Source organism: Coturnix japonica, chromosome 4 (assembly GCF_054131305.1).
Source record: "Coturnix japonica strain WE chromosome 4, WE-NBRP24, whole genome shotgun sequence".
Lineage (NCBI taxonomy): Eukaryota > Metazoa > Chordata > Aves > Galliformes > Phasianidae > Coturnix > Coturnix japonica.
In genome coordinates this window covers 88222444-88248927 of record NC_140666.1, presented here as the reverse complement: position 1 = coordinate 88248927, position 26484 = coordinate 88222444, and the positions used below count along the sequence as shown (strand labels likewise).

Below are 26484 nucleotides of genomic sequence, written 5' to 3'. Positions count from 1 at the left end.
GCTGAATTTATAGCTGCCACACAGTAAAGAGCAGCAGTCAGTTGTGGCCCTATGTTAAATGTATGCTACATGGCTCTACAGCTCGGTTTTATTTACCAAACAAAGTCTGTGTGACCACACTATCATTTTTAAGACCATTGCCATCCTATGTGAAGAAGGGTGGGGTGTAACCCAGTAAATCTTCCATCAATCTCCAGCTTATCTAGACTGTCCAGTTTTTTAAGGAAGCATTAAAAAAATTAAAGTATTTAAAATATTAAGAATTCTATCAACAAAGTGTGACTGCTTATTCCTAAGCTCCTGCCATAACTGATCAAAGAAGGAGCGAGACTCAGAAATGCTTCCACCTAGGAGTGTGGCTGACTTCCCACTCACTTAATCAACCTTCTCTAATTCTGACGTCAAGTTTTTGGTCCAGGGACTTTTCTACTCTATTTTTGCTTTATCTGTAATAACTGGGCCAAAACAAATTGCTAGCCCAACACTAAGACTTCATTTCAGAATATAAGTCCTCTTCTCCACTCCTAGTATGACCCTAAATGCCCATAGAATTTGATTAATATTTGATTAATCTTTCCACCTAACATCAGCCAATGCGGCCTTAGAGTAATACCAAGATTAGGTCTTGTATTTCCCCCTAGAAACATAAAATGTGATATTACTTTGTTATGAATCAGATTAAAAGATTTGCAGGAACACAGTGCCCCTGATTCTCTACATAAAAGAAACATACAAACAAGCAAATATTCCAAGCGAAAGACTTGTGCTAAGTCATGAGGGAAGATACATGGTGGAATTTTAGGATCTCTGAAAACGTTGATGTCTTTCGGAGTAAGTGCACCCATTCTGTTGGTTGCTCAAAGGTAATTTCCTAATGAAGTAAAAAGGTAGCTGTTCTAGGATTTGGCCCCCAGAAAGCAGAAATATGCAGGAGAATGAACCAGATGAGAAATCCTAGAAAGACAACACACATCTTACACGGGTCTGCTGGTCTGGTACACTTTGTTCCCAGCTTATGGAAGCAAAATGAAACCTTGTTAAAAGGTCAGCTTGGAAAGAGAGGAAACGGGCCAGTTCTCAGGAGACATTTTTGTCAGATTTCCAAGAATACAACTGCAGTCTGGTCTGAGAAAGGGCCCTGTTCAATATAATAAGCCTGTAGAAGAGAAAAGGCAGGCGAGAACTTGGTCACTATGAAAAGTCAGAAGAAAGCTGACTCCACCCTAGGTTCCTCTCCACTGCCTCCTGGATTTGCCAAGGAATGGAATCCATTTGAAGGGAGTATCGGCAATCAAACTATCACCTCTTCTTATCAGATGTTTTCCAGCCACTTTTAGAAAAGCTGATAACTGAGGGAGGGAGGATCTAAGAAGTTCAGGACTTAAGACCTGTGAATCCTAGTGGACAACCAGTGTAACAGGGGACTGAGCAATTCTCGACCCTCTTGTGTATTGTATACCATTGGCAAATAAGCACAGGTACCCAGTTTGATATGCATGAGCGTAAATATATTTAGCATAGTTTTACCATTTATAATAATTGATGTTTTCTGACTGATAATTGGTATTTCAGAAAATAATATATATTTATGTATGTATATCAATGTTATGTCAGCTGAATTCTCCGTTCTGTTAAGTAAAGGGGAACTATACTGGTCACGTTAGTAGGTAACCAGAATCATGCAGGAAGAATATTTGATTCTGTTTTGAACTCTCTACCTCAAATCCAATTAAACTCAGCTTGAATCTGGAGAGTGAACCCACACTTACAAAGAAATAGCTAGGATGAAAGTTTAGATTATTCAGTAGAGTTCTCGCTGGAGATCTATTTCTCCGGAGTGAATCTGAGCTTCACTTCCATGAGTATAAGTGAGAAGGAATGTTACAGTGGTCAATGGTTAAATTTAAAATCTAAGTCTAATTTTAAAATCTGAAATAGGTAATATAATAGGAAATAGGTAAGCCAAAATAGTTTTTTTTACAAAGATTTTAGGTAGACAGAGGTGGAAATAGAAAACTCTTCTGAAAGTCCTCAAGTCCTTCTTGCTAAAGCACTACTACAAAAGTACATGGAGCTGAACAACACAAACACACTGATTTTCCTGAGAGTGTTCTTTATCAATTTATCAATTTATTTATTTAGTTATTCTGTGGGTATAATAAAAAGATGACATGTGTGCCCTTGGCTGGAAAAGGAACTAAAATGAGGTATGAGACAGATCAGTGAGAAAACCAAGAAAGAATAATCTGTTGAGATGCAAGCAAATAACACCAGCTGAGTCAGGGAGAGGGCTTAGTGCCATAGGTTCTGTCAGCCACCAGCACCTTTGATCAGAAACCTGAATGAGTTTTAAAATGTCAGTTTCCTAATAGCCAGTTCAAATTACAAAGAATAAGCACAGTTTCTAGAAAAACAAAGCTCCCTTTGAAGGTAAAAGGAAGGAAGTGATGAGGCCTTTACTTTTAATTCCCTGCTGTTAGTGTCCTGCTAAATAGTGTTCTGCTGAGGCTGAAAACTAGGAATGAAATGGTAACTCTTTCCTCCTGCTTGCAAGGAAGAGATTTTCAGCAAGAACCTGAAAGGTTGAGATCTGGCAAAATGCATCTTCAGAATGAAATAATACCTTGTGCTATCCCAGTGCTTTCCTCCTGCAAAACTTCCTGCAAATACATGGGATTATTTGAAGTGCTATAGAGTAGTGAGTAGAGCAGGTGGGAAGATTCTTCGTTTTCAGGAAGCCAAAGCCATTTTGAAAGCCCTACAAGCCCAAGAAAACCTGCATGCCATGTTCTTATTTGGCACAAGTCAGCATCTCCAGCAATTCTGGCTCCATATCACCGAGACTTTTGATTTTCTAAAATAGGAAACGGCAAGCTATGAATTAGAGATAGATGCAAATGATGTTATTTGTTATTTCTGTCAACAACTCAGAATTGGCTGAGTATTATGTTCAGAAAGCCTCTAATATATTACTCCAAAATGTTTTCCAAAGCATGATTGTTTTCATAGATACTCTTAGAAATACATGAGCCTGCACAAAGAAAACCAGTTGCCTGGTAGAGGGAAGAATACAGCTTACAGTGCCTGTCTGCACAGATTGCATCTGGCAGTGGTTGTCCCAGTTCATTGCAGGGCAGCTGGGACAGATGATCTTTAAGGGTCCTTTCCAGCTCAAACAATTCTATGATTCTATGCTTACTGTAATATAACATCACCCAGTTGAGAGATGGTGATCTGACTAATATCTGGAGCCATGTATCTATTTCATTTCTTATTCTCAAATTTGCATTTCCAATCTGTAAGTTCCCAATCTGCCTCGTTTCTCATTTGCATGAGTGTGTGGGTTCCTGCAGCACTTGCTGTAGCCAAGAGGTCTCGACTTAAATGGAAAATGCTGCTTGCTGGACACACAGAGTGAATATTCCAGCTGGCACTGTCTTTTAAGAGCACTAAAAATTTTTGTCAGATTCAGCACAATGAGTCTGTCTCTCAGCAGGGACCATATAAGTACTCAAAGTAGAATTTAGTCTGCATAAAATAAAGGGCTGTCGAAGGGGTTATGGGGAAGGAATAGAAACATCTTTACATGGTAGCATCAGCTCAGATGGTGGGATGGGGTTCTCTTCTCACACTGTGTTGATAAACAATCTCAGAGAGACAACAAGAATGAATTCTTCCTTGGGTTGCACTGAGTTCTAGTAAGGTTACCAACTAAATTGCAGCAATAGTTCAGTCTTTAGCTTGGATGAACTACTTGATACATATTAGGTCAGCTTGCTCTAAATACATTTTCTCAAGTCAGGTAATGGGAAAGCTGAGGAGTTAAACCACCCAGATAAAAAGAAACCAGAATGAGTTGTTGCAGGCAGACATGCTGTCACTGGTAAGTCAGACCAGAGCCAAGCCAAGGGATGCCAAAGAGTCTGGCTGATAACTGCCCTCTGACACCTCCCAGGAGGAAAAGTACCACTAAAGTGCAAATCACTTGTTTTCAATTGCTTCTGATGAACAGCAAATCAGCCAAACTATACAAACAAAATGTGTGAAAAGCTGTTGATGAGTGGCTGTGAGCTTGCAGTGACTGACCATTGCCAGGAAAGAATTTACAGTGATTGGGTTCTGTTTCATCTCCTAAAAGATACATTACTATAACTGGAAATTGTGTATCCCATAGCCTATCAGGGTTTGAGGAGCTCTGTGCCGGTTGTGCCTCCCTGATCCACAACCAGAATGGTCCATTAGGTGGACCAACCTCTTATTTAAAGGAAGATGAGATTTTAAAAGCTGGACATAAGCTCTTCCAGATGAGTTGGTATGAACAATACTTGCATTATAATACTTACATTGTACAGTATGTAGGTAAAGCTACAAACCCACCTCTGTCTATAACCCACAGGATATACTCTGAAAAGCTGCTACAAATTTTTCTTCAGTTATATACAAAATGCAGTAATGTTCTCTCCATTAAAAATTAGATAATATCCTTATTCTTGGCTCCATACCTTGACTGTACCCATATTTTATGCAGTTACTTTTTGAATGAAACACTATTTTTCCTATTGGGAAAATTAAACTTACCTTGGAGTTATGTCTGGTAACATTAAAAGGTCAAATTCACACAACTGTTTAAATCTACCTGGTTTTACTCCTAGCAGTACGTTGCTGCAGGGTTGCAAAAATATTTGGTGTATCCAATGCATAGAATACTCTGGGAAAATAAAACAAGAAAAGGAAAATATGGAAAAATTATCACTAAAAAAAGGGCAAATCTCAAAGCTTATTTATTGACACTTTCTTTAAGGTAATTTTCTCTATCTTTTAAAGTATGAAAATTGGTAAGCTGGAACATGAAACATGTAACAATATTGTCACCATCATCACTTCATCTTCACAGAAGTCATGAATGCAGCTTAGAATTGTGCTTGCTTGGAAACCTAAGAGAGCAGCTGAAAGCTACCCAGGTCAACCACAGAGCACACTTGTTTGTCAAGTGCTGAAAAGATGCCAGAAGGGTTAGAGACAAAATAAAAAAAAAAAAAAGGAGGAGAATAGCTTCTTTTCATAGAAATAATAATAATAATAGTGGTATTCTTCATTAGGATGGAGAGGCAGTTCCCATCTGCAGAATAAGTTGGTGTTAACTCATTGCCAAAAGGGGATGTGCTGCTTCCTGATGTGCAGCAAAGCTGCTTTGCTGAAGACCTTCCCTCTGTCATTAGCCCTGTCACCCTGCAGAGAAAAACAGAGGATGGTTCCAACTCCTTTGCTCTAAGGCTCTTCCACATTGGTTTTCAAGGCATCTGAGATTATGTGGAATATTTTGGGGACTGAAAGCTTAGTTGAGCCATTCCTATGCATAAGGCCTAATTTAAAATGTTATTAGTGTTCAACTTATAATGGATGCCTAGTTTAGTATTCACTCTGTAAACTTCATAGGAAGCTGCAATGCCCCAGTGCTCATTGGGTCCTGACCCAAAGTGGTCAATACTCTCTCCAGCAATTCTTCAAAGCAGTGGAAGCAGCAGCATAGTTATAAGAACAAAGCTTGGCACATACATATTAAAGAGTTTGCAGGCCTCACAGGTAGAACAATAATAGGTAAGGAAGCTGAAATCTCGGGAAAAAATGCATCCAGATTCTTTAGTAGCCATCTTGGAGTTGCAGATGATCAGTGTTTCTTCCACATTATACAAAGAGCAGCCGAGTGATCAGTAACACCAGATTTCATTCTCTTGTTCTCTCTCTCTTCCTCTCCTTCTCTCTTTTGTTTCAGTAGAACACAAAAAATCAAAGGCATAACTTCAGCTCCTTTAGCTCATTGAATATGGTTTGATGTCAGAGCCTGACCTTCATTTTTAGGATAGAAAGGGTTTTCTGCAGAGGAGGATTGTGCAGTGTTTCTTAAAGAATGCCAGAACCTGAACCTCAGTACCTCTTTCCATTCTCCATGCCTTCCATCTTCCACTGGATTAAATCCCACAAAAAATAAAGTAAAATAATAATAATAATAAAAACAACCAACAACTCAATCATTATTTCTATTTTTGCTCCCAACACCACAGCCAGTGTGCTCTGCTCATACAGACAATGGGCTTGAGATGTGCATCATGGGCAGGTTTTATTATGGATAAGGAAAGACCACTTAAAGAACTTTTCCTGCTGTCTGGGAATCTGGTTCAAGACAAGGGAAAACTTTGGGGTCTTTTCCAATGAGGGCTGAAAACTGTTGCTATGTTGCTCCAACATATCTAATTTTCAATATTTAAATGTATGTAGGGATTGATGTTGGGGCCAATACTGTCTTCCATTTTGATATTAACTACATGGATACTGAGATGGAATGGGCTCTCAGCAAGTTTAAGTAAAAAGCCAATCTGGGGTGAGCGACTGATATCTGAGTACAGAATTGTCATTCAGAGGGACCTAAACAGACTGAAGAACTGGATGGATGTGAATGTCAGTAAATAAAAAGTTGATTTGGGGTGAGATTTCCAGCTGAGTGCAGAAGAGATCCTTGCTGTCCCTGGAAACGTTCAGCTGAACAAGGTCACATCTGACCTGATTTATTGTTAGTAGTATTCTCATATGAATGAATGAAGAAATGATTTCCAGTATGAGCAGTATATGTTCTCTTATGAAGCACACAACTTGTCAGCCGACCCCTGCACAGCAAATTTCAGAAACTCAGCAAGGAAATCTTCTATCTATCTTCAATACATGCGAATGATAACAAGAAATTCACAATGAGAAATTCACTGCCTGCCTGCAGATCTGGATCCAAAGCAAATGTCAAGAAGAACAAAAGCTACTTTTACATTGACCTTATCTGGATGCTGGATGTGGTGCTTGCTGCACCCTCTCAAGCTCACAGAGGTCAGGAGCTTGCAGGTACATGCCATTTTCTGCTTCTTCTGAGCACTATAGTTCAAACCAGCAGCTCCACTGGTGACCCAAAATTCTGCTGAGTACATTAGGTGTTGATCTGTTGGTCTTTTACTGGGGCTTCCTTAGGCCCAGAAGTTTTTAGACATGTCTCAGCCACTAAAAGTGGGGTGGGGGGAAAGAAATCTTCAAGCTGAGCCACACAACCCATCTTCTCATGGAAGCAGTGGTTCTCTTAATTATTCCTGATAGATGTCTTCCTACCTGGGTCTGAATTTCTGATATCCAGTTTGCCAACTGTAGAATAACACCCACTCCTGCTGTATCACCTACTAGAACTCATGGAATAGGATGAGAAGGTAAAAGTTATTTCCTACCCCTCTTTGTTACAGTACTCCTTGTTCTATAGTCCTCTGTTCAGTCCCTGCACTCTTCTTTCTGAGATGAAGAGACTGTGTCAACACAATTGTGCTTTGCATGGAAGCCTCTCATGCCTTTAATTGCCCTAATTTCTCTTCTTGGTAGCTTTTCTATTTATAATATATCAGTTTTGCATATTGAGCAGCAGAAAGTCTTGTGGCATTTAGAGTGGAAGAACCATGAATTTACTTAGCGTCATAATGATCTATTTTATTTTCTGCTTCATTCCTAATGATTCTTAGCATTCAATTTAGAGGTTTTTTTTATTACTGTTGAGCTTTGAGCTGATGCTTTCATAGAACTGATGCTGTAATACCAGGCTCTCACTTGAGACATAATGGTTAGATGAGAGCCCATTGGATTTGTTTTCCAGTGTTCACCTTCACATTTATGTTTCCCTTCCCATTTATCCACAGTGAGTTCATTCTGTGATTTTATTTCTCGGTCTTGTAGAGTCTTTTTCAAATTCCTTACAATTGGTCCTTGTCCTTATTGCTCTGGAATAACTTTATATCAACAGCAAATTTTGTCATTCTCACTGCTAATACATTTTGTAGGTCACTGGTGAATGTGCTCAGCAGCCTAGCTTCCTACAGCATCCTTTTTGTTACTTCTTTGCATTATGAAAGCTGCTCATCTACTCCTACCACTCACTTTCAGTCTTTTAACTCTATCAGGACTTCATCTCCTGCTACGTTTTTTCATAGCTTCTCTTTTCAGAACAGTCCTCAGAAAATATAGAAAGTGTCCCCCAGTGCCCTTCAGAGTATCTCACTGGATTGTGCATGCATACCCAGAGAAAAATCTCACAAATACAGCAATAACCAGCCAGCAGTTTTGTCAAAATATGTACAGGCACAGATTTGTCTTGCCTCAAACAGGTCTAAATTCTAACTTTAACATTTTTTTAGCTTCTTTCCTGCTTTGCAGGAAAAAAAAATGATCAGAAAGAACTATTGTCACCTATTTTCAGGTAAAATAATTTCTTACTGATATTTTAATGGTAATCTCGACACCTGGCTTAACTAGGAGTTAATAATCTCCTTGAATGTAGCTATGATTAACTTAGTGAAAACCATACAATGTAGTTCTTTCATGAAGTGATCTTTGTGATGATCTTCATTCAGATTACAACAGTTGTGCTGAAATAGTATTGAAGGTCACTTGGCAGAACTTTTCTGTTCAAGAGGTATACCGGGCTCCATCTTTAGCATGTGGAATTGTGTCTGAGGTAGAAGTGAACCATGAGATTATTTGCAGCAAACCTCAAGAAATACATGCTCAGTGATATTTGTTGCCAGAACATCATGGTGAAGTGCCTCCGTGGCTCTGGAGAAAAGACCTCTTATAAGGCAAAGCACTACTGTTTTGTGGCTGAATCGGAGGATAAACAGCAATCACAGAGTTTTTCATACAGCACTTCTGGTGGAAAATAAAACTCGGTTGAAAAGAGCCATCTGGTTACGAAGGGAGATCTGAATCTTTTCCCTATTAAAGTGGAAGTCAATAGGAACTCGTTTTAAACACTTAGCATAAGGACTCATTGATGCAACTATGTTTACAAAAGCACAAGCTATCACCACGGGATACAGTTTTATAAGTCTGCAGAAACACGGCAATAAAATATTGCTGTTCTTTCTAAGGTTTTCCTGCAATTTGATTCACATGATTTTGTGACTTTCATAGAATCATAGGATAACCGTAGTTGTAGGGGACCCATAAGGATCATAGAGTCCAGCTCCTGTTTCCACACAGGACCCCCCAAAAATCAGAGCAAATGTCTGAGAGTGCTGTCCACTGGCCACATCTCCCACTGACACTGGGAGACTGTTCCATGCCCAGCACCATCTTGATGAAGAACCTTATCCTGATATTCAGCCTTAACCTCTCTTTGAGAATTCGTGTGAAAAGATGATGGTTCTGGCAGAAGTATTCATATTTCAGGAGTTCATGTTAGAATCACAGAATCACAGAGTCATTAAGGTTGGAAAAGACCTCTAAGATCATCAAGTCCAATCAGCAACCCATCACCACTGTACCTAGTAAACCATGTCCTTCAGTGACACAAGTGCTATGTTGATTTAGCTGGACTGACCTAAAAGCCTTGCTCATGCTGGGAGACACCATCTCTTCCAGGGATTCTGTTCAAGCTGATCTCAAATCGCTGTTCTTCCAGTTAAGCTAAGTTTGGGCTTTCAGATGGTGCACTGAACTGTAGTGGGGGAAGCCCCACCACACAGGACTTTGTTCTATGAAGGACTGCTGTGGTTTAACTTGGCAGGCACCTCAGTTGAAACCAGACTATAGACTAACAGAATCTCTTCCAATGTACAAATTCTTCCAGAATTATGCTCACCTCCATGGTGAGGCAGGAAGGGTGACCTTCATACACTGATGTGGAACATCCCACATTTATTAATTATCATTAATGCAAGAAGATGGAAGTCTTTAGAAATGAAAGTTGTTTAAACAACAGGAGAAGAAATCAATTATCAAAACCCAGAGGCAGTGAGGAATGCTGACAGGGATCAGAGAGGGCAGATGAGTTGGGCAGTGGAGCCAGGAGATTTTCATCTATGAAAAGACTCCTGATTGCTAGAAGGAGGTTTGCAAAGAAGGTACCACCAGCTTCTGGATCCAGTCAGTTACATGCAGAAAGGGCGTTTCTTAGATCCTGATTTCTTGTGGAGGAGGAAATTCAGTCCTCAGTATCCATATGAGGATGATTTACCCTAATTCCAGCAGAGGTGGTGATGCTTTCACCTTACATTGCATCTGCTAAAGACTGCCCTGCCTTCAGTAGAGGTAGCATAGAAAAACAGTGCTATTGCTTCACAAAAATCTTGCATTTGCATTCAGGTGCTTTTGCTGTTTCTTGGCGTGGAGATTTCTGAGTGTACCAAGCTGACAGAACTCTTCACAAGAAAACTGTCAAAGCCTCATGCAGTCTGTCCTTTAATGACTAGATAAGTAGCATGTCTGATCCATAATCTCCTCCTGCTGGTTATTCTCTGGCAGCAATGCATGAAATGAATATCACAATAAGCTCCTGGAGGGCTGGCAATGTCTCCATTGACTGGCATAGGGCCTGATGCTCCAGCTTAGCTTATGGGCAGCTGGATTAACCACAGAGAGCAAAGAATGAGAAGGAGCACTGTCATCCCAAATGGATTTCCCAACAGTGGGGTAATTCTCTGACACGCTACTTGTGAAGGATGCTAGGAGATCTGGATGTTGCCAGACAGTACATGAAGGGCACTAATTATCAGGGAAAGAACAGATTGCCACAGGCAGTTTATTCTTCCGAGATTAAAAGCATTTCATAAAAGTAGTCAAGCATATGGGAAAGGATGAAGCGATAAGGCTGGAATGGGTAGTAAAGATTTCACAGGTATTACATCCACATGAAACAGAGTGGAGTATTGGCTCTGTGGATATTTTACTCCCTTTACGATTGGACAGTATTCAGGATAAATCAGCAGCTGTGCAAGTTTATAAAGAAACACAACCTTCTAATTTGTTCAGTAAACCAGTATTGGTCAAAGTAGTAGGAAGGATATTTATAGATTATATAGAGTATGTTTGTATCATCGAAATAAGATTTGGAACTATGGTAGTTATGTGTAATACTCAAGAGTCAGAATAAGCCTTGACTCATTCAGGTGGCAAAAAGTGAAACAATCAAATAAAACTGTGAGCTGTTCTAAAAACACTTTTGTTCCACAGCTTCCATATTCACATTATTAAACAAGAGAATCACAGAAATACTGGATGAAAGGGAACTCTGAGCAGCTTCAAAAACCCTTTAACAATCCGCCCACTCGTAATGCAGATATTTTGGTGTCTTGTCAATAAAAGATGTGGACATTTTTTAGTTACATAGAAAATGCAGGCTGATATTCACAAGATCATCTTTCACAGAAATAGAAGATTGTCCTAAGCAGAATCATCCTGGTCTGTAATAGAAATTCTCATCCATAATGCATCTACAGACTCTCCCAGTTTCAAAGAAAGAACACTGTGTACTTTTGGCTCAACCTAAAACTTGTTATACATCACAGGAGTGTCAAAACTTTGGTTATAATTGTAAGAGTTAATTAGGACATAGTCATTAGAGGCGGTACAAACCTCCACCGAGAGTGACATTGTGAATTCCTCATTGAGGATTCTTTGTGCATGTTCAGGAGCTGCTGGGGTCATTAAATGCAGTCATCAAATTAACACACACCCACTGAAATCAAGACATCAGTCTAGCTTCAACATGAGTAACTCTGAAAACAAAAGGATCTGATTTTCTCTTGGTGTTCAACCAAAGTCAATGGAGCTGTGCCAGTTAAAAATGGGTGGCTCAAATCCATGGAGCACATGCAGCAGATCATCATAGAAATTTTAGCTATCCTCTCTGTAGTGCCTTACCAAACTTTGAGACAGAAATATAAAAGTAGATTATATATACTATATAAAGGCAGCCTGTCTAGTATTACATATGGAGGTTGGTCACCCTGCCTGCAGCAGGGGGGTTGGAGCTTGATGATCCTTGAGGTCCCTTCCAACCCAAGCCATTCTATGATTATGTAGAATTACTAAATTGACCTACCTTTGTGTTCTATAGCTATGAACTGTCTTTCCACCTAGATGGAGGTCTTCTATTTGATGGAGCTTCAAGCAAAGACCCTTACTTTTAGGGACTGAAAGCAGCTACAGAATAGCAGTTTGATGACTATAGGGCATAGAAACAAGAAAAAAAGTCCTGTTCTGCAATAACTGCAGTGCAGGTGTGAGTAACGCAGAACTGGGGATAAAACTGAAAAATGAAACATCAGCACCATAGGGCCATATTATTATGGAGTCATACACTAGAGTGAAAAAATGATAGAGAGATCTCTTCAAACAAGACAATCCTACTGTTCACTGTGTGTTATTTGGAATGCAAACTTATTTTGTTTGTTTGGATCTCTGGCAGAAGGGACAGAAATTAAAGGGCTAGAAAATTGAGTGTCATCTTCAGAAGAAGCAAGCAAAGAAAATATCTTCCACAGTATTTTCTTGGCTAAAGCTACATACTTTCTAAAACCCAGAAGAGTCTCTGCAATGTGCCAGCATAAAGTGAAGGAGAATGAAAGCAAAATAAATTAACAAATGTACCCAAAGGACACATAAGACAGTGATTCTGTTCTGCAAGACATTCGCATCAGCTGAAAACCAATGCTCCTCCTCCTCCTTATAATAACAATAGTAAAAAAAGAGGAAAAGTATGTAACTATCCCTAAAGAATAGTTACTCTGGGCAGTCATCTGAGGAGGAGAAAAAAAAAATAATCTCATTAAAGTGCAGATTTTCTGGGCACTTCACCAAAACTTGAGCATGTTAATTGAAGAAGACAATAAAATCACTATGTGTAGTGATTATGACTTCAGTATATTCCACATGGAGGTTAGCTAGTTTCTACTCTCTTTCAGCAACTATCATTAGTTGCACTCAACCTGACATCTTGGTCCAGTAGTCTAATGAGTATTCATGTTTCCCACTTCCCTGCTCAAATCTGAAGAGAATCTCTGCTATAAAGATTGTTGGGTATTTTTTTGAGTGTGAGTTCTTTTTTTCTCCCCAAAAGCTTCCTCAGAGCTGAGCTTCTTATTGCCCCATTTGTCTTTGTTGTCTTTCCTTTCCAGCTGCTGATTTGTGCTAAAGGTCTTTTCCACTTTCTTAGTTCTCTTGCTCTCCAATTTGTTTTCCATCTTTAATCTTACTGTCTCTCCTAGCAAATTTTCTCTAGTTTAATACAGATTGTTGAGTAATTTTGTATCATGGACAGCATTATATGTACTGCAGTTACTCATCCAGAAAACCCCATTATGACTCCTGGAGTAAATATTGATTCTTATACATTACAAGCTCTCATGTTAGGATTTATGCTCTTTGTTATCATTCACAGTAATGCTTCTACAAGATAAATATAGGAGGGACATGCCATCCTTCTTTTTCCTTCCTTCTCATGGCTTAGCAAGTGATATTTCAACACAATGTAATCATAGACTTCGCTCTAAATTCACCAGATAGACTTAAGGAGAATTAAATGAGCAGTGCATGAATCTCATGAACAGGAAAGTCTTGTGTGGGCAAGGATGACTAGTGAGCTCCCTTCTGGGGACAGATTTATTAACAAGAAGGAAGAAACTTTTTACTGCACTGGATACTGGAATTGAACATCGGGAAGGAGGTTTTTTATTCTTTCATCAGCTCTTACTATACATGACCCAGAATCCATTTAAACCTAATCTAGGTAAATCCTTAGTTGGGCTGCTGGGTCTGTAAGCACACCTACACATTTAACTTGAACTGCAAAAGAAAGTCTTTCTGAAGCTCATGATCCATCTATTCTTTGGCAGAGAATCCACCTCAAAACTCATTTGAGTCTACGGAATGTAGTCAGAAATCCCTTTATGAGCTAGGCATGACCTGAATCAACTTTTCGATAATTATAGTAAGGAGCAGCAGCAACACTGCTGGAAAGAAATACACTTTTTCTTTAAAAGAGCAGGCAGTTGTGATTCAGGGATGTCTACCCACCACTTTCTTTGAACCAAGAAAATGATACAAATCTTGTTGAAGATAATTAGCACTATTATGATCAGTAAGGCCTGGGTATTTCCAATACTAATGGGATTTCTTTTCAGCTTTCCTATGGTCACAGAAATGGGTCTCAATAAGAGACACTGACTTCAAATAAGGGATGCATACATATTATCCCTGCAATATGTATTTTAATAGTCTCAAATCTTGTCATTGCAACAAGTATAAAGAAATCAGTTTGAAACTGTGTGCTTCCCCTGCATGTGAAACTCGTGATCAAGAATAGAAATATGTAGTTTACATGAATGTAAAATCTTGCAGTTACTAACTGCATTTTTTTAGATTAGGCTTGTCTTCCTCTCTTGATATTTGAGTTGAAATAATATCTTTGAAAGAAGTACACAACTTACAGCTATGAAATTTGTCCCATGTTCTCTACTTTAAGAGAATTATCTAGGAAAGGGCAGGCTTTGCACTAATGAACCAGCCTGTATCCATACATTTGGAATATTAGCTTCAGCATTCAGGTGCATTTCTCCTAAAGAACTCCTTAATTTTAGAAGCATGAGTAAGTGTGTGAAACACTAATAGCACATCAAATTGGATTGTACATGTTAAAGTGCTAACAACACAATGACACTCCGAGTGTCCCTGGAATCCTGTTTTGCAATTAATGAGCTGTTGTTTCCATTCACTGCACATATCCTGTAGAGCTTTTGCTTTTTGTGGCAAAAAACATCAGAAGAAACGTGTCAACCCCCCAAAGCCAATTTCTCTCTATCCTACCCACAACAGTTTTCTTGCTATAGAATAAAGAGTAGAAGGTCAAATAGCTATGGGTGTCTGAATAACTTCTACAGAGCCTTTTCTTATTGCATCATTAAAATTGAGTTGCCATTAGTGCTGATGAAAGAAGTGGATCTGTACCTTTACTGTGAAAAGCTATGCTTTGAAAGATGAAAAAGGCCAAGTCTATTATTTGATGATAAGATTCATTCAGTCTTGTAAGCTTTCAGCAGTTCTCCAGCAGAGGAAATGCTCTTTATCAGATACCTGGAATATATTGTCCCCAGGGACTATAAGGTAAGAAAACACATCTCAGCTTCACATTCAGCCATGATGTGATTTGAAGGATGATAACATTTCTCCAGCTGGCAGTTGGAACCATTTCTTATTATTCAGCTGTATTTCCAAGCCCCCTTGAGCAAAGGTCCTATTCCTTTCCACCAAGCAGTACTGTGTTAAATGTTCCTGATTTCTTTACATTTCTGCCTTCAGTACTGTTATCTCTACCTTAGACTATCCCAATATTCAAACACTAGGTCTTTGTCTCACCTTTATAAGAAGAATGGTGAAAAATAATTATGTGATGGGCATTTAAAGTATTTCTGGGGACTATATATTGTTCTTTTGAAGTCTAAACTTATCCTTTAATGGAATGTAAATGAAGGAAAAATCAAAACAAGAGGGAATCTGCATTTTTTTTACATGCGCTGTAAAACCCCGCTTCACTCTTTTCTCTGCCTTTACTGTATAGTTGCTAATGATGTTTCCAATTCCTAATTGCTTTCATTAGTTTTATAACCCAAAGCCTCTCTTAAAGCTACTCTTATGATTTGAGAGTTTGAGTTTATTGGAACAGGGGTGAGAATAGGATGAATCACAGAACTGCTACTTCAAAAGCCTTTTGTGGCATGCTTATGTATGTTTACTAACAGAGACTATTGCAACAGCACTGATGGAGCTGTGGGTATCCCCTTTCACAGCAGGGAGTGGGACCAGATGGTCTTTAAAGGTCCCTTCCAACTCAATAAATTCTATGATTTAGAGTTGTTGAAGTTTCCTTCCAAGGCTACCCTCTGAAATCTGGAAGGATGTGGGAATTTTTGAGCCTCTCTAAGAACTGCTCTGTTTGTGAAAAGGAATGGGACAGCTTGCAGGAGCTGCGTATTGAGGTAATTACGCACTTGACCACTTAGTCTTGGCAGATGACATTGAGTTGTTCATCGAAGATGGACTGAAGTTCATGCTTACATGCTTTTGGAAGTGGTGAACAGGATACCTACATCAAACCCTCAAACAAAATGCTTTTCACACTCCACTAATGATTATTTACTTACAGTGTTATTAATGTTTAATTTCAGAAGGAAGAACATCAGGGATTGATCATTTTCTTGTTTTCAAGAAAACTTAATCATCAAAGTTTATGATTTAAAGTCATGTCTCAAAACATGACTTTGAATATAGATATGCACTCTTCAGTATAAGGATTAATTTTATTTGCCTTTGCCCACAAACACTGCATTCTGCATACTGAAAACAAATGGAAAATGAATCTCTTAAGAAATTCACATTTACTACTGTTTCCTTCAACAGAACATTGCTGATTCATTTAAACTTATTTATCATGAGCTCTGTAGAAGCAAAAGGTTATTTTATATTTTTATGTTTTTCAGTTCTATATCTTTGGCAGCTTATTAGAAGACAACATTTAGTCACAGCATCCAGTTCATTTGTGAACTGTTCACTGTACATTTGTCTTTATCCATAGCAGAGGAACTTTAGGTCAAACAGGTCTTTCATATACTCAGAGTTCAAGAATATGCTGGCAAGGATATTAGAACAATCTCATTTAAAAAATAATACTGTATCACTAATTATAAATGCTAACATATGGTTATTCCCATTATATATATAATTTCTTATTATAAGGCTTATCAACTAGAAAGTTTCAAAACTATATATAAGGGAATGTCTTTAAACCAGTAATGCTAATGCAGAGCGGTTCCACTGAGGCATGGCATTCAGCATAAGGAGTGAGCTTTCCCCCAGTTTTCACCACGATTGATTACTTCTATACTTCTAATTCCTCCCTTCCACAACACAGGGTTTTCACTTTACTGCATCAGCCCTTTTCACAATAGCTCTACGCACGTGGTGACATTTGTTTCCAGTGACATTAAGGCCTTCTCTGAGTCACTGTTTTCCAAGCAAGAATCACCATGCTGAAGCTATAATCCACATTTTGCCCTCTGAGAAACCTCTTGTAAACTCAGATACTGATTTAGAGAACAATGACCCAGTACAAAAATGTGATAGATATACAACTGCCACATGGTGATAGATAACTGTTAATGACATAGATTTCCTGTCCACCCTTAAACACAATTCCAAACCCCCCAGTTGGCTTATTTCATTAAAAAATGTAATAGAAAATTCTCAAAAATTCTTATTCTACAAAGGTTGAATATCCTGTTTGTTGCTATCAGCGTAGTGAACCCTGCAGAGCTTTCCTCCAGACTTGGATCAGAAGCCACCAGCAAGGATGCCTGATTGCACAACATTTTGGTCACAGTTCACGAAACATCCCAACTGGAGAGATCCCAAACGCCCTCAGAAATATCCACTTCCAGTTGCCTATCATTTTATTTAAAGCATTCTGCCTGTGAATGTGTTGCCAGTGTTAAAACAGCTCACGCAGTGACCCAAAGTCATGAGGGCGCCATTGCTGGTAATTGGCCTCACATCAGCTTGTTTTTGCATAGGCCATTTGTCAGTTGCTCAGTTAATTGCAGATTCCTCTCTTAATATACAACACTGGTGGCGTCAGGAAAAATTGAGTAAGAATAATAAATTGTCAAAAGATCTCAGAGACAATTCCCTCTTAGTGAAAGCATTTCACATTGCTGCCTTCTACAACTTGCTGGTCCTAGAGAAAGAACACGGGTTTCCTTTGGAGCTTTTAGTATTTTTCTCTTTTCTCCCCAAACTCTTGCATCAGTTCTTTGCCATAAGGAACAGTATGGCTCTGGGCAGCCTGGTCTGGTGGTTGGTGACCCTGCCTTTGGCAGAGGGATTGAAACTAGATGATTTTTGAGGTTCATTTCAACCCAGGCCATTCTGTGATTCCATGATTCTAATCAACCATGCCGCTCTATGGGGCTTATGCTCAGTCACTGCGGTCACTAGATAGCAGGAGGAGGCACTGTATTTTCTTATTACACTACTTTAAGATGCAGATGAAAATAGAAGTTGGAAAAAATGCTTTTAAAGTTAAATCCTCAAACAATGGTATATATTGAGAAGATTAAGGCTTTGTGCATGACTTCAGTGCATGGAATAATATAAATATTACTTGGAAAAAGCTTCTGGAGATCTCCAGCCACAGGCAAAGCTCCTCTGGGGGCACAAATACACAATGGCGGTGACAGGAGGTTGCCAGTGTTTTGCTTGCTGCCACAAAAGGACTATTTACAGTCAGACTTGCATCAAGCTAGAAGGCTTTCTTTGCAAGAGCAATAAACAAGACCTGTGGTCAATGAGATAAGTGCATGTACTTTAGACAGAACTGCAGGAAACCTGAAGTGGAGAGCTTGCGACTACCCCAGCCAGCCTCTGCACCATGCATTGTCAGAGAGGTGTTGAAATTTCTGGTTTATAATTGAATTAGGAACCTGTATGAGAAAGCTGTGAAGCACTGTACCCTGAAGTTTGTTACAGCCCCAAAGTTAGATGGTAAGTAAGTAGTGCTGGGGCTCCTTTTTAATTCTGTAATTCTTTAGCTGCTGATTCTGGGCTCCAAAACACTTTGCAAGACTACAAAGTTAAAAACACTTCCAAGAAAACATACCCTAGTATGGGAAGTAAACATCCCAAAAATAGATGCATTTTCTTTACTTGCCTGTAAGAACATTGTGCTGAGTTCTACCAATTGTCTCTTTTTTCCTCGATCTTCTAGACATAAAAGAGATAAAGAATATATTTAATATATCTTACTGTGTTACGTGATACATTACTGTCCCAGACTGAGACCTTGCAACATAGGAACCTCTGTGAAATGCTCTCATCCTCACATCCTTCATTTTTTTTTTCTGCCAGTCAAACACTGCTGCAAACTTACACCTCTCTGCCATACACCTGAAGCTGTGAAATGTTTTGCAAGTAAGGATGGGACTCCCCATATTTTTTACATTCACAGCTAATACAACAGTGGGAAGGACATGCAAATACGACTACCTCCTGTACATCTGAATTTTGAGTTACATACTTCTGAAAAGCAATGGTAGCTTTCACAGAATATAAACCAGTGGATCAGCAGAAAGTTCTGGCCTGTCATATAGGAAAGCTTTAGAAATTAGAAGCATTGTATTCTTTCTGCAGTTATATAGAATTATATCAGATTCCTTCTATCAGTTTTAGGGCATTTACTTCAAATTTATATTCATGAACGGAGGATTGTAACCTGGCCCAATGTTTTTACATGCAGCCCCCCCAAACTTATTTCTGTTCTCCATTCTTTCTGAGCTGATAAAAATTAATTGCTGCTAAAAATAAAAGCTGCTCGGATATCTGCACAGCAACTCTCACTCTTCTGCTTGACTGATCCTGATGCTCACTCACACCATTTTATAGAGTACAGTGCTCATTTTTGGAAGCAGTCACACTAAAAATCATTTTCTCACAGAAAGTAAGAATGAATGGAAATGCAATCAAGTCTGGTGATTATGATTAGAGGTAAAGCTTCTCCTTTGGAAACAGAAGAAAGTTATTCTCTTTTAGCCTTGAGAAAGATGATATCTCCTATGGAAAATAACTAAGCCTCCCAGCAGGATATCTATGCTTTGCTTTTTCTGTGAACACTGGATAGATAAAAAATAGTTTTATACATACAAAGTGAATGCCACAGTAGGTGCAGAGGAACTAGGTATGGAGAAATTTCTTTGGGCCTCAGTCAGAATATGACCTAAATTATTTATTGAATTGCTGCGTGTTGACCTTGAAACTTATTAAAATATTAACCAAAAACTTTTCAAAAACGTTGTATAATTGATCCATATGAACTGTCCTTCCCCAGCCATCACTACCCAACAATAATACTGGACAAGTAGCATGTTGGAAGCAAGTCAGCTTTTGCCTTCTCTGCCAGCCTGGGAAATAAGACCTGTTTGCTACAGTTGTGAACAATGCCAGGGTCTCACCAGTAACCTCCTGCCAATTAATCATGCATTGCAGACCATTTATCTGTAAGCATCACACCTAAAAGCAGCAAGAACTGGTACTGTTTTGCACCAGGCCTCCATGTATCTTTTTAAGCAGCTCTGATCAATAGAATCATAGAATCATAGAATGGCCTGGGTTGAAAAGGACCACAATGATCATTTTGTTTCAGCCCCCTGCTATGTGCAGTGTTGCCAGCCACCAGACCAGGCTGCCCAGAGCCACATCCAGCCTGGCCTTGAATGCCTGCAGGGATGGGGCATCCACAGCCTCCTTGGCAACCTGTTCTAGTGTGTAAGAGAAAAATGAGTAGAGAACTGAATTATTATTGAATTATTATTACTATTATTTTGCTTATCTAAGAACAAGAACTTTTGGTGGACTTCTTGGAGAACATATTAACTGTCATATACTAACTTTCTGAAATACTGTGTATAATTTCGATTATTTCAAAAAAATAAAAAGGTTATATAAAGACTCACAGAACAGAGTTGCTTACAAAAGAAACTCTAATTAGAGCGTGTCTTTTTTTCCTTTTATAAAATATGTGAATAAAAGGAAACAGCAGAAGTGAATGAATGACCTAATTATTTAGCATACTTTCTTGGAATGTCTTTTTTGTCCCTTTACTATTGGACCACGAAACTAAAAAAATAAATAAATTCAGAAGTAAAGCAGCAGTAATTTTCCATTCAGTGAGAGGAAGCACACTGCTCATTAGACATTGAATAGCTTGGATTGAAAGGGACCTTAGAGATCATCTAGTTCCAACTGCATAGGCAGAAATGGTTTTAGGGGTGAGTGGTCCAGGAAGCTGCAAGGATTCCCAAGTCTAAGGTACACGAAGTCATGTGCTTTAGATTCTACTGGCATCACTATAAAATTCATGCTGGCTTCAACTTTTCCTGACATTTGCCAGGAAAGAAACAGAAATCAGTTATCATACAGTTCAAAATCATTTAGATTTATAGCAGCTCTTCAACCACCTCTGTCATTAGCACTCCAGCCTTGGTGTGCAGGACTAATTCAGTCTATGAGAGACAAAGACATTTCTTGCACCTTCTTTTAATCATACTCAAAACTGAACACTAAATTACAAGCCTGGCAATTTGTCCATTTTTACTTAGTATGAGGAGAAACAGTGCAAAATTGCCAGCTTTATTCCTACTTATAAGTACCAACGACCACCCATCATCTCTCCAATGTCTTTACTCTTAAGGAAGAAGGTTAAAAAACAAATACACTGGATGTATGATTGTTAAGCAGCTTGAAGGCAAAGATCTTTAATAAAGTCCTTAGCATGCCAACTATTTAATGGACTTGGATATATTACTCTTGGAATATGTCACAGCATTGGGTGACAGAATCTCTATTATATGTATTTATCTGAACTGGAAGAAGAGCAGGTTTGTACAGGAAATCAGTTAAGAAAGACAGTTTTGATTCAAATTATTCTATGCTAATATCAGCTGTAGTTCCCTATTTTAAAGCATGAACATTGTGTTTATTTTTATTGCATCACATTTAAATATGGTATTTGTGAAAGAGATTGGAAATACTGGAAGTCTTCTCAAGATGCATGACTTCAAGCTATGTTAACCTGCCATTACTGAAATTCAGTGTAGTTAGCTTACCTGTAAGGGAGAATCTTTGTTTCTTCATTCTAACCGATAATCTGTCAATGAACAGAGGTCAGTTATTTCCATTTCTGAACTAAATTTTCATGTATCAGCTTTGTGTCTAGTGTTTCAGGTAGGAGTGCAGTAGGCAAGTTATCTGGCTTTGTTGAAGGAGTGGGAGAATTACTGCAGGAGGAGCAATCTGGCCTCTTTTCAAGGAAATAAATTTCTAAGACAGCAGAGAGTGGTTATCTTGCCTAAGGGATTTGGGTCAGGAAGGATTGTCAGCTGTGAGAACTTGCCTTGGAAAAGCTGTTGAAATAAGCCACGTGAGAAAGCTTGCACTTCAGCATGCAAAGCACAGTGGCATGGAATGGATCAGTGGTAGGGGACAGAGGTGCACAAGGTCAGAGGATGCCTTTTGAATACAGCTCCAATTGCATGGAAGCCCATGGTTCAGCATTTCCTGTTGGTTAACTCAGTGCCTCCAAAAATGCTTAGCTAATAGAAAACACTGGGCTCAAAGATTTCAGGGCATGTGAAAGTTGATGCATGTGATAAGACACCAGTTATCTCCACAGCATTAGCTCTATCCTAAGCAACTTTCAGCTACTTGTAACAACTGAGGAACCAGAAGATTATAAGAAAAAGACTGGCCATGCATCTGAAAATCTTGTGAAAACTTGTCAGCTGCTCAAGTAGGTGCCAATGGATTACATTTATTGAGTGAAAAATAGGTGTTAGAAAGGAAGTATGGTATTTTGATGATAACAGTACAACACTTGGTTGTTGGTTGAGAATGAAGGAGCTAAAATCTGAGTATTACTACGATGTTGGCATAAGAGGTAGGTGGCTTATGGAGGACAAAAGGTACAAGCAGAGCACCAGGCAACATTCTCACCACATTTCCATCAGTGACTTTAAGGTCTTGTCATGTTCCTTCCCAGTCCATTGGCTTTCATTTGCAAAAGGGCCAGCTATAAATCTCTCAAAGAATGCTTTATTATGAGTTTTCTTTACATTTGCTTCTCTCTACTTAACTTTCCTCATTGTAACATCAAATCATAGAACAGCTTAGGCTGGAGGGGACCTTAAAGATCACTTAGTTCCAACTTGTGAAGCTCCATCTAGAGTACTCTGTCCAGGTCTGAGGCTCCCAATGCAGAAAGATGGGGAGCTCCTGGAGGGTGTCGAGAGGAGGGTCACAAAGATGAGTAGGGGGCTGGAGCACCTCCCCTACAAATTGACCACAAATTGACCTGTAGTTTACCTGAGTGAATTTCTATGTATGATCTACCCTTGTTTCTACAGAAAACATCTTAAATGAGCTCATTTCCTATGCCTGAGGAGAACACATTCTTACACTGCTATTTGTCCAACTCCTCCACAGCTCTACACTGTCCATCATCCCTGGGAATACTGCACCTTTGATTAAGCATGCAACAGCCTACATTCACTTCAATTTCTGTGGTCAACACAGTTACTTCTCATTAATGACATCTAGTGGTACTGAGACAAGGATGAATTTGGATGCCTCTCATTCTTAGAAATGGTAGCCATGAATAAACCACTTCTGATTTGTCCTTATTAGTTTTTTGCTACCTCTATAAAACTGCTTGTTGCCTGGGACACCTTCTCTCTTATCAGGCTATTAAAAGTGACTTCATTGAAGGCACCCAACTTTGACATATCCTTTCTCATCAAAAGCTGAGTTGCTTATTATAAAGGCTCTTTTTATAATCCCTTCCTGCACTATTCTCCATTAATTCAGAGAGCATCTTTCTGACATAGGTTTCCAAATTTTACCAGTTGACTGAAGAAGGGGAAGGGAGCTCTGTAAAGATTGTGGCTCTCCTTGGAGCAGCTACCAATGAGTCCTCAAGTCCCAGGGGATAGAAATGGGCTCAGATGTCTTCCAGTGAACCAGAGTTCCTGCACATTCCAGCTGTCAAGGCAGCCACTGGCCCCTTGAACCAGCTCTCAACTGAATGTTTTTAATCATCCCCCTGAGCCCTTTTCAACAGCAGTTCACTCCTCCCAGGAAGTCTCGGTTATTCTTTGCAAAGGAAATTGTCTTATAAGTTGTTTGTTGTTGTGTGTGTGGGAATAGTTTACAAAGACAGTGCAGGCTAATCCTCCTTTGGGAGCCACTAGAAAAAAAATAATATAATTTTAGAAAAATTATTTGCAAAATGAGTGTTTTGGGTCCCCAAAGAGCAAATATTTGGTTTTATTGCTGGGTATTTCTGTTACTTCATCAAACTGAATAAATGCACTGCTCCCAGTACCTCTACATTGTCTACTTGGAGATTATGATTGTGTCAATTTTGATGTTTCCTTTCAAGATAGCCGATCTGAAGCCTGGATCAACAGCATGCACCTCTAAGATAACATCAAGCCATTCACATGGGGAGGATGGTTGTAATTCTTGAACTCCTCCAGGGGTGGTGACTCCACCACCTTCCTGGGCAGCCTGTGCCTATGCATCACCACTCTGCAAGTTCCATAGACACAGCAACTGATAGGCCCCTGGAGGTGTAGTAAGAAGTAGAGTGACTGAAATTTCTTGCTGAAAGCACACAGAAGTCACTTAAGAGCTTTTTTACCGAGTACGTCTGACAACATCCTCCAGACTCTACCACAACTGCAACAGCAACTATGAGATGATGGTAGGGATAAGTTTATCCATGTAGCTTCTGTCAAAACAAGTTTACCTATTCAAATATACCCAATTTCTACAGCCAGTAGGGAACCTGCTTTTGCAGGGGGTTGGACTTGATGATCCCCAGAGCCCAAACACTATGATTCTGTGAAATTTAAGATGGGGGAAGAGAAAGGTAAAAAAGTACTTTAAAGTTTCCAATACCACTGCATCACACCTTGAAAGCCAGCCTCATTGATCCAACCACTGACTCATTTCCTCTTAATCGTTCAAATGGTTACTCTGCAGTAAGTCAGAGTAATGGAGTGAATTACATAAAAATCCCCCAAAAATACCAGCTTTAAGAGAAGCCTGAACTATTGTTTTTGTTTGTTTGTTTGTTTTAATGTTTTTTCTTCCCACCACTCATTTCAAAAGAGACTTGAGTGCTAGGCTTATATTAACATTAGGTCACAGAACAACAATGGTATAGCAAAATGAATAGAAAAATCCTAATTTATATGCAACAGTTTTTCCTGGGTAAGATGCATCACCTTTATTAATCTTTTCTGAATACTGACAAACTCTCAGTCATTAAAGAGAAATGCCAATGGAGATGTCCTTCAAAGTCCAACACTTGCCTTTCTATACCCCAGTGTAACCACATCTGGAAAGACAAAGTAATGAATAATACATCAATGCCCCACTATCTTTTCTTCCCAATAGATAATCCTAACAGTTGAATGCTGACTCAGTCCACACTGCAAGTCCAGGAGTTTGTCACTAATACAAACAGATCGATCTCATTTATCTGATGTGGAATTTTGTATGAACAGAATAAAATGTGAAAAGCTATACAATTTCCAAGACGCCGTGGAAATATAACAATTTTTATTCTCACTATATTTGATATTTTATTCTGTATCGTTAACATTTTTATGTGTCACATTCAAGAGACTTTTATTAATGGAATCTAAAACTCACAGCAAGGAAAAAGCATATTCCAGCCTATTTCTGACTGTTCCCAGCTGAGGAACCTGTCAGACACAATATAGTTTTGCAATTACACAAGCCTTTAAAAGATGCTGGCAGATGTTTGGAGAGTTTGGCATTCTGTATCAATATGAAAACAAATTCATGACAGTTTCCCATCGAGACAGAGAAGGGCAGAATATTTTTACCATACTCCTTTGCCATAGTCTATGCTTCTGCTAAATCATTTCTTCCCTGCTTTGTTGAGTTTTCCACTTGTATACTGACCAATATATAGTCAGATATATTTAGAAAACACCCATTACCTTTTCCTTTGAGATCATGTAAAGATTCAGATCTCTAGCAATACCTTTTTTTCTGCAGTGCACATGAGTATAAAATAAAATATTCAAAACTTAAGCAGTCCTGCACTCAAGGGTATGGGGCAAATTCAGGACTCCCACTTCGAGGACAATTCTTAAGGGACATCACATGTATTTCTCTGAGTCCAGTTATAAACAGAATAGTGATACCCAAACCTGATAATGCACAAGAGAGAAAAACAAGATCATTCAACTCCTCTCAAGTGTAACATCATTATCATGCTGACACATGCATTTTGTATCAAAAAGTGAATTATCCGCTTTCTTCAACACAAATTTCCATCTTTATTCTTATGATGTGCTCACCTCTATTAATTACTTAACATAGTTGAACATAGATCTGATCTTATTGAGCATGAATATGTATCTTCTGAATGGTGAAACTAACAAATGAGTTACTATAAGCTGACTCCCGACCTAATATGCAACCAGTTATTTTCTTGAGTGGATCTACTAATTTCTGCCACTTCAAAGTTTAGCCTGGTGTGCAACTTCATTTTTAAACATAGCCTCCAATCAACAGAAAAGCTTCATCTTCCATCCTTGTTTTGGAATACACTCCAAAACCTTGCTTTGATCATGCCATATTTCCGTGCTTATATCTGCTTTTTAATCTTTCAGAACTTTCTTGTAGAGGGAAAATAATCAGGAGAAGTTCTAGTTTACATTTTCTGTTGAGTGCTTCTGGAAGAAAGAATAACGACCTTTCTTTAAATAAAGAGAAAATAAAATCTTTTTTATTAGAAGGTCTATTCCAATGTCATCAAGAAACATGCATGAAAATGGTTTGATTCTGAGTGCTTACATAGCCCCATTGACGCAAAGCTTAATGTGAGCATGAACTAGAGCCCGTTGCTCTTTCCTGCAATTATTTCCCATTCTCTGCCCTTGATAAATAATGTAGGATTACCCCCATAATCAGTCTGCTTCACCTACCGTCCTGTTTCAGAGTTCTTGTGAGAGAGCTAAACGCTTTTCTTCCTAGTGATGTCAGGGG

The 26484-nt window shown here is 38.8% G+C and overlaps 1 long non-coding RNA gene across 1 annotated transcript; it reads right to left on the bottom strand.

Moving 5' to 3' along the window:
- Positions 1-406: 406 nt before the first annotated feature.
- On the bottom strand, positions 407-26484 carry LOC146761180 (uncharacterized). The gene is made up of 3 exons (XR_014945556.1): positions 26424-26484; positions 21507-21547; positions 407-4708 (listed from the first exon to the last, which is right to left on the bottom strand). It is a non-coding gene; the product is annotated as an uncharacterized LOC146761180 (long non-coding RNA).